The sequence below is a fragment of the Dama dama genome, chromosome 12, assembly GCF_033118175.1.
Source record: "Dama dama isolate Ldn47 chromosome 12, ASM3311817v1, whole genome shotgun sequence".
In the NCBI taxonomy this organism is placed as follows: domain Eukaryota; kingdom Metazoa; phylum Chordata; class Mammalia; order Artiodactyla; family Cervidae; genus Dama; species Dama dama.
The window spans coordinates 55129806-55139131 of record NC_083692.1 but is presented as its reverse complement, the minus strand read 5'-3'; the positions used below and the strand labels follow the sequence as shown (position 1 = coordinate 55139131).

At 44.1% G+C, this 9326-nt stretch overlaps 1 long non-coding RNA gene across 1 annotated transcript; it reads right to left on the bottom strand.

Annotated features, from left to right (window-relative positions):
* Window positions 1–1933: 1933 nt before the first annotated feature.
* Window positions 1934–8744, bottom strand: LOC133067236 (uncharacterized). The gene is made up of 3 exons (XR_009695228.1): window positions 8587–8744; window positions 4827–4990; window positions 1934–2261 (listed from the first exon to the last, which is right to left on the bottom strand). It is a non-coding gene; the product is annotated as an uncharacterized LOC133067236 (long non-coding RNA).
* Window positions 8745–9326: the final 582 nt, after the last annotated feature.

Here is a 9326-nt window from a genome sequence, read left to right as displayed (position 1 = left end):
AAACATGACCTGCAGGTCATTTACAGCGGAAAGGCTCTCACTGAGATCATTAATGTCCTGTACAATGCTGTGAGCTTCGGTACCCTCTCTGCTCCTTGACATGCTTTTCTGTACAATGGGGTGACAATGGCCACCTGCCTTGCAGGGTCACTGAGATGACTGAAGGAACGGAGAAGATATATACGTAGTCTTATAACAGCATGGTGAATGCAACTCATGCTCCTCATTAGTATTGTTCTTTGTAGACAGCTCTATCACTGCAGTGGGCTCTTTCATAACGTCAGCATCTCACTCCATCCTTCCTCCATATTTTGAGATGTAGATACTACAGACCAAACAGAGGACTCTGACGTTAAGCCAGAGGAAGTAACATTAGCATGAACTTTGCAGTCAGATGAGGAAGTCAGATTCCTCTGGGGTGTGAGACCACATGCAAGTCACTTAATGCTTTGGAGCCTCCATTTTTTTGTCTGTAGAATGGTGACAATATTGCCTATCTTGTGTGTTTGTTGTGAGCACTAAATAAAACAACACATTTGAAGCCCTCTAGTATAGTTCTTCTTATGCAGTAACACTTAAAATTATTAACAGGGTATCTTAAAACATACAGAAAAGTGTTGAAATAAAATTCACATTTTAAGACAAGAGAAATTTAAACATAAAACTTTCCTCTGCCCTTTGGCCTCTTCCCTCCCCTCTAGGGTACATTGTGCCTCTGCATTATGTGTTAACCAGATCTTCGCAAGGGCAGAAATACCTGTTCAACCATGAAAATCAATTTTTCTCCTCTGGTGCCAGCCCTATAACTCCTTAGAAGATAACATTCCTTTCTCAATCCTGTAAGGGGTCACAATAACTCACCACCCGCCTTGTACGTGCAGGCGTCTTTGGTGAACTTAATGTACAATGTCCATACACCATCCCTTAAAGCAGAACAGACTGGTCAGACAACCTGGGGGGATACTGGGCCCCAGCTAATGGAAGTTCTCAGTTTAAATACTAACCTATGATCTTATCAATGTTACTTATATTTTGCCTATTTTACAAGGTTATTATTTCTTATATTATGAAATATGTGATTGAGCTTCAGGTAAAATTAATGATTAGGTGACTTGAAATGACTGGCCAAATATATAGTCCAGTAAGATCAAGGACTGGGCTTCCCTGGGGGTTCGTGGTAAAGAATCCACCTGCCAATGCAGGAGACACGAATTTGATCCCTGATCTGGCAAGATCCCACATGCCACAGAGCAACTATGCCCGTGGGCCACAACTATTGAGCCTGTGCTCCAGGGCCCAGGAACCACGACTACTGAGTCCGAGGGGAGCAGCTCCTAAAGCCTGCGCTCCCTGAAGCCTGTCTACAGGAGAGGCACCTCAAGGAGCAGTCCATGCACCGCAGCTAGAGCAGCCCCTGCTCACCACAACTAGAGAAAAGCCCCACACAGCAACAAAGCCCAGCACAGCCATAAATAAATAAAGTTTTATATATCTCTCTCTCTCTACGTAGATAGATATGTGTGTGTATGTATATGTATACACACACACATACAGATCAAAGATTGTAATAGTGGAACTCTAGGTATGGGAAGAAGCAACAAGAGGGAACCATTTACTCAACAATAACAGACAGATGGTCCAGAGGCTTTGGGCTGCTCTTCACAGGGCCTGGTCCAGGAATAGCACATTGAGTGGTCTTTTAATGAAATACTCGCCTGACCTGGGATGTCTAGCACTGTGAGACAAATTGGTTACTACATGCCTCCCAAACTTCAGTTGAAATTAAGACCGAAAGGGAAGGAACTGTAAAATAAAGAATGTTGCTCACCATCCAGTTCTACAAGAATCAAATCATCAGTTGTTGCAGTTTGGTATATCAGAGAAAGGAATTCAGGGTGAAGATCTGGGATGAGGCACTCTGTGCTCTGGGAAATCTGGCAGAAGGCCTTCAGATATTAGGCAGAAGGCCTTAGATATTTTAAGGAAAAATTTTTTATAGCCTGGATTCTTACACCTTCCCATACTTAGAAAAGCACTACAAACATCATCTAAGACGTCTGTTGCTCATGACTAGCAACAATCTCCTGCTGAGATGTGTACTTGGTTGCATGGACCTCTTTATCAAAAGCACATTAATGACCTCTCCCCTTACCTCTTCAGAGCAGTTCCCCAGAGTATCCGCTGTCTCCTGGGCTATAGTCCTCAGGCTGGCTCAAATAGAACGTTCCGTTTCTTTCTTTGACCATCGATTGATTTTTTTCCTTGACAAATTTATAAGGAAAGCAAGTAAAGTTTCTCATGATCCTACCACTCAGAAATAACCCTGTTATTATCGTGATGTGTTTTTTTTTTCCCCATAGTGTTTATACATAACATGGCTGAGATCACATCACACATGTACCACTGAGATGACCCTAAGAAAGTGGCAGAGCTGGGCTGACATTCCGGGATGGCTGGCTCTGGGTTCAGACCTTCCTATGTAGCCATTTCCCTGTATTGCCTCTAAGAAGTTAAGGCTTATATCCATTGTGAGAAGCTGATGAAAAAATATTTAAATGTTTTAAGTTTGGAAATATACACTTATATTCAAAAGCACGTAAAGAAACCAGAAGTAGCCAAAATAATCCTACCATATAGTTAAAAGTTGGCATTTTGCCTGGAAAAGTATTAGTGTTTCATGTGGAAAAAATGTTAATTTCTAGTATTTCTGTGTAGCCAACATTTTAATTATTAAAACATTACTGTTAAAGCTCTTAAAATGAGTAAAATTGGTAAAATGAGTAAATGAGTCAGTTGACAAAGTGATTAAATTGACAAATCGAGTGAACTGATTATGTCGTAGATTGGGTTTTGGAGGGGGCACTGATTTTTGGCAAATTGCCCTGCTTTTATTGGAAATCGAGTATTGCTTTATTGGAATTGGAGATACATACACACACACACTTATTGAATGAATAAATAACATGGATGAATGAATAAACTGAATTCTGCTATAATAGAAACGATCTTTTTAAAATTCTTTACATGGTGTAACGGCTTTACATGCTGTCAGCATTTTAAGGAACTTGAGAGTTGCCTGAGACAGAAATTCTGGTTCTGGATCACAAGTATTCACCGTGTGCATATTCCTACTTCAAATACATACTCACGGCTGACTGGCTGCTTAGTGAGGGCCCGTGCTTCCTGTGGGCTCTTGGTCTAAGCCCCACACACTGTGAGTGAGCTTGACGTCAGAAGAACGAGGCTCCCAGCTCGACAGGCTTATGCATCACTAGTCCCAGAACACTGGGTAGTCAGCGCACCCCTGAAACATTTCCTCACCTGTAAGACGGGCGCTGTTCTGACCCCTGCCCCACCTTGTTCCGCATACAAGGTGAGGGAAGTACTAGAGAATACCAGTTCATTGTTGCGACAATGATTAGGCCTCAGGGTCTGAAGTGACCCTGGTGTGGTGGGGGGAGCCCTGGGGAGAGGGCCACGCTCCCCTTTGCTCTGGTTGCTGCTTTTCTGGCCACTGGTACCCATGATAGAGAGACACACAGACCCATTAAACTGCCTTCCTCAGGCCACCCGCCATGAAGAGCAAACACCAGGGGCTTTACAGCCAGTGCGTCCTCTCAGCTACTTCCGGCCTGACTCTCTGCGCAGAGCCCCTGGTGGTGGGGTGACAGGGAGGGCCTGGGTTACCCCTGGGGCCCCTCAAATGGGCCTCTCTCCTCTCTGCCACTCACAGCTCTGTGCCCAGCCTGCAAGGCTTCTGAGGGGGTTAACTAATGGCCACTTTTGTGGCCTCAGTGAAGGAGATTTGCAGGCAGAGACACCTACCTGACTGGGGAGGGTGGGGACAGGGAGAAGACACAGCTGGTGACGAGAAAAGGGCCTGGCACAACATGAGCCCGGAGAGAGTATCAAAGACAAAACATGAGGGGGGAGAAAGAAGTCTGGGGAGCACTGTTTTCTTCCCTCCTCCCTTTCGTCAAGTGTTACAGTGAAATCATTAAGGGGGAAAAAGGGGGGAAATGGCATTGAGTGCTGGATCAGAGTGCTGAGGAGGGTGACAGTCCATCCCAGCTACCATCAGGATACCTACCACTGCTAAGTCCAGCCAGTCCCGGCCACAGGCCCCCAGCAGCTCCTTGCAACACACCCGGGCCTCCTGACCTGGGCAGGCTCCCTGCCACCAACCAAGTAGTAATTTATCACCTGCTCATTCTGGCTCACTTTCTCCTTCATGAGTTACATTAGCCCTAGTGGAGACTTAACATAACAGTTCAGTTCACTTGTAAGGTGCTTATTCCTTCCAGAGAGCTTTATACATGCAATCTAAAAGTTTATACATCTGCATAAAGAAGCGGTGGTGTAAACACACACACACATACACGCACGTAGAAAAGAATGACATGTCGCCATTTGCAGCACGTAGAAAAGAATGATATGTTGCCATTTGCAGCAACATGGATAGATTTGGAGGGCATTATGCTAAGGGTGAGACAGTGAAAGACAAATACTGTGTGCTCTCACTTATATGTGGAATCTAAAAACTACAACAAACTAATGAATAGGACAGAAAAGAAGCACACTCACAGATACAAAGAAGCTAGTGATTACCAGTGCGGCAGGAGGGGCATTATAGGGATTGGGGAGTGAGAGGTACAAACTATAGGGTGTAAGGCTACAAGGATACATGTTTTGTACAACATAGTGAATATAGCCAATATTTTGTAAATGGAGGGTAACCTTTCAAAATTGATTACAATATAAAATTTTTTTAAATGATTAAAAATGCATAACACATTATATATAAAAGATAAAAAGTAGAAACTTACACATCTGACCAGCTCTTCGGGGTTGAAAGCACTTGTGTGCAGATGGACTCTGAATTGGAAGGTTCTGAGTTCACCCAACGTAGTTATTATCTGATATCATCTGAGGCCCCCATCTCACTCCTCAGGGATCTGGTTCAACTTGGCCTATACCCCAGTTCCAGGGCCTGTGAACAGGGCTGGTTTCAGACCATAACAGGCCCCGAGCCTTTTAATTACGGAGTCTACATTCCACATCAAACCAAACATATCAGTATATACCCACATTTCATATTAAATACAACATTTTTTGCTGTGAAAACAAATAAAGGGTTTTCCTAATTTTGCTTTTGAAATTATTTAGGTACCAGTCATTCACTGACTATATGATTGGCTATGACTTTTGAGCTATTATCATACATACACAGGACTATAGAGTGAGAAAATCAAACCGTAGGTTTCCTTTCAAATGTAAAGAACCTACAAATACTACACTGAAAAATGAATGAAGTCAACATAATTACACCTTATAGATGTTTCATTAAAATGTATTACTTCCAATTTTATACTTTTATCCTTGTGTTTTAGGTCCATTAACTTGTTTCTCATCTCACATGTTTTCACAAGCTTTTGAAGAAGCTGGTCTGCCAGGGCCCTTGTTTTCCCGGGGCCTGCTGGCCAGACAGTCCTGTTGCTAAAAGACCTTCTCAAGACTGACCTGTCCCTCACCTCACTTCTAGCATCTTCTGATTCCTTGTTCCTGCATATCTGCTCATGTTTCCACTTCAGCTGGTATTGAAACTGGCCACAAACTCAGCTCCTTTGTTGTCTCCTACACAATATCCAACCACACTGAATCTTCCACGAAGGGGGAGATGCGATAAGTTCTGAGGGCCGTGGACAGAGGTCACTCACATACCTCGCAGCTTTCTGCCCTCTGGTCAGCGTTACCCTTTCCACCCCCTGTCCACCCTCCCTCACCCCACATCCTCCAATCTGCCTGTGGCCACCCTGCACAGGGCGGCTCTCCAGGGTCACACCCTCCCCTTCCCTTGTCTGGCTACTTCTCTCTGCTTCCTGGCAGACCTGCCAGGAAGGCCTGCACTCCCCAGGCTCCTTGAATTTCCTGTCTCCTTTCATAAACATTTATCTGGTGCATTCACTTCCGGAGAGCACCTGGGCAGGAGCCACTACTGGCCACTTTCTGGATGAGGGTTTCTCATCTCTCAGGTCAAAGCTTCTGCTTGCCTTTTTCACATTAGAAATTAACAAGATCATGGGACTTCCTTAGTGGTCCAGTGGCTTAGACTCCATGCTCCCAACTCAGGGAGCCCCAGTTCTATCCTTGCTCAGGGAACTAGACCCCACATGGTGCAAATAAGAATTCGCATGCTGCAAATTCTTCATTGCCATGTGCGGCAATGAAGATCGAAGAGCCTGCACGTTGCAACTAAGACCTACTGCAGCCAAATAAATAAATTAAAAAAAACAAACAAACTAATTAGATCAATCCAAGTTCTGGCTTCATTGAAACTTCATTTCCCCCTCATCGTCTCCTCTGACCTTCAACATTCCCCTGAAAGAACATACCCCTGTCTTTACAGGATAATGAAGGAGGAGTTAAGTGACAAAATCCCAACTGATACCCTGTCTTCTTCACTCCCAGTGCTGGGCTTTCTCAGGGTCTCTATCCTTTTGACTGTCTTTTATTACTTGGCTTTCTTCATGAAAGGAATGCACTTCACTGTGAATTTCCTTCAGTAAACACAGACTCTGTTTGAGCAAACAGGGCCACGGAGATGGGATGGAGAAGAGAGGGCAGGGTGGGCAACAGGTCCATCTTCTCTGCTAACTACAGGAGGTGCAGTGCCTGGGGCCCATGATGCATAGGAGGCCCATGAAAATGTTTAATTTCTTTTTTTAAAAATACTTATTTATTTAGCTGTGCTGTGTCTCGGTTAGTGGGCTCTCTAGCTTAGCAGCATGTAGAATCTAGTCTCCTGACCAGAAATAGAACCTGAATCTGAATTGGGAGTGCAGAGTCTTAGCCACTGGATCACCAGGGAAGTCCTTTAATTTCTTTTAAAATCAGAAGGAAAAAACCCACAATTTTTAGATTGAAGAAAATGTTTCAATATATAATAATATTTGTCTTCATACCAATACAGACATAAAATAAAATTTAATCATTTTTTTAAGGAGGAAGTAGCCCACAAAAGCAAGAGTATCCAGGGTCCATGGCAATTATAATGTGGCCCTGGTGGGCAGGTGTCTGCTCACTGAACTTTACATGTGAAAGTCCATTTAAAGTTGTGCTGTTGGTTGGGGAATGGAAAGTTGGCACCTCCTGAAGTATGAGCAACCATCACTTATGTCAGGTAAACCAGAGAACTAATTACAAGGCTGGTTCTGTCTTCTGGGTCAGCATGGACTGGAGCCAGCAGCCCAGTCCTGTTGTAAAGCCATGGACCATTCTCTGGGGGCAGGGGCTCAGCTTTCTCCATCTGGGGGAAGTTCGTCTCCTCTCTTGGACTTTCATTCCAGTTACAGCTCAACCCAGGGCTCCCTGAAGGTCAGGTAGGCTGTCCTTTAGAAGGCCTTGGAGCCTTGCCTGGCCCATCCTCAAACCAGCCACTCCCACCGGGCCCCTCCTCTCCTCCCTGAAGCTTATTAGCATTCTCAGCAGAGTGGCAGAAAAGGGTAAAAAACAGCTTGAACTTTGCTTCATAAACAGTCATATACTTGACTCTAATACAGTCAGCCCCATATTCCAACCCCAGCTCTAGTACTTGCCAACTTTGTGTGCTTTCTGAGCCTCAATTTTGTTTTCAATTAAAATGGGGATAACATTGCCTATTTATACAGTTATTTCAAGTATTGAACGAGAGAACCTGTGCAAAGTCCGAGGACCCAGTGGGAGCCTAGGGTTGGCAGCATGATAGTAGAGTCTAGGACATATGTCTTAAAGTTGTGTTTTCATACTTTCTGCAGCAAAGATAGTTCTTCCTCTGGCATAGAGTAGTTCTTCTCACTCCTTTTTAATGACCTAATCCTATCCATTAATAATCTGCCTTCATGGTTCTGTCTGCCACCCACCTCCACTAGCCAAGGGAAGATAGTGTGGTGTGCTGGGAAGTCATCTGGGTAAGAGCTCAGGGACCCTCAATTATAATGTGAACCCTGCTGCCCCTGAGCTGCTGAATCTTGGGCAACTTGCTCCAACAATTTGGTCTTCAGTTTCATATCTGTACCCTCTGTGAAATAATAAATAAATATATATGTCTATACCTGATTCCTGACAAAGAATTCCTAAAACTCTTGTAAAACAGAGGTCCTAGGGAAATCTCCTGTTCTAATACTTAAGTCTTTGATTCTACTTCCTAACATAGAGCTTCCAAGACCTTTTAATCTCCTAAGTGATAGGAGTGTCATTTGTTCTAATGAGGTGACCTGTGGTCAAATTCTCGATGAGCATTCATCACCAGAAAGACCAAGCCATGATCAGAATCTTGGAACTTTCAGCCCCAACCCCTCATTCTCTGGGGCTGAAAATGGAGTTAATAATCAACCTGGCTTCCCAGATGGCCCAGTGGTAAAGAATCTGCCTGCCAATGCAGGAGACACAAGAGATGCAGGTTTGATCCCTGGGTCGAGCAGATCGCTTAGAGGAGGAAATGACAATCCACTCCAGTATTCTTGCCTGGAAAATCCCATGGACAGAGGAGCCTGTCAGGCTATAGTCCAAGAGATGGCAAACAGCAGGCACGACCGAGTGCACACATACCTATATGGTGAAGCCTCCATAAAAATCCCAGTAGGACCAGATTCGGGGAGCTGTGGGGTGAGCATTGACATCCTGGGATAGTGGCATGTTGCCACTCGACAGGCACAGAACCCCTGTACTCAGGACTCTTCTGGACCTCACCCTCTGTATCTCTTCATCTGGCTGTTCATTCAATCTTTATTGTGTCCTTTACAATAAACCTGTAAACAAAAGAAAGTATTTTCCTGAGTTCTGTGAGCCATCCTAGCAAATATTTTAACCCAAAGAGGGGTCAAAGGAAATCTAATTTATAGCCAGTGGGGAGTCAGAAGTACAGGTGACAGCCTGGGACTTGGGACTAACACCTGAAGTGGGAGCAGTCTTGTGGAGCTGAGTCTTTAAAAAAATAATTTTTGCATTTTAATTTTTTTATTAATTAATTTTTATTGCAGAATAGTTGCTTTACAATGTGTTGCATTAGCATCTACTGCATAACATAATGAATCTGCTCTATGTATGCATATACCCTCTCCCTTTGGGGGGACTGAGCCCTTAACCTTCGAGATCTGATGCTAACTCCAAGTGGACTGTGTCAGAACTGAACTGAATTGTAGGCCACTCGGCCGGTGCCAATCAGCTTGTGGTAGTGAAGAATCCACTCATCTGGTGTCAGAAGTGTTGTGAGTGTGGTAACTGCTTGGATTTTATGATTATGGGCAAAGGCAAAATTTCTTTACCCAAAGAAAAGATTGGGAATTCTT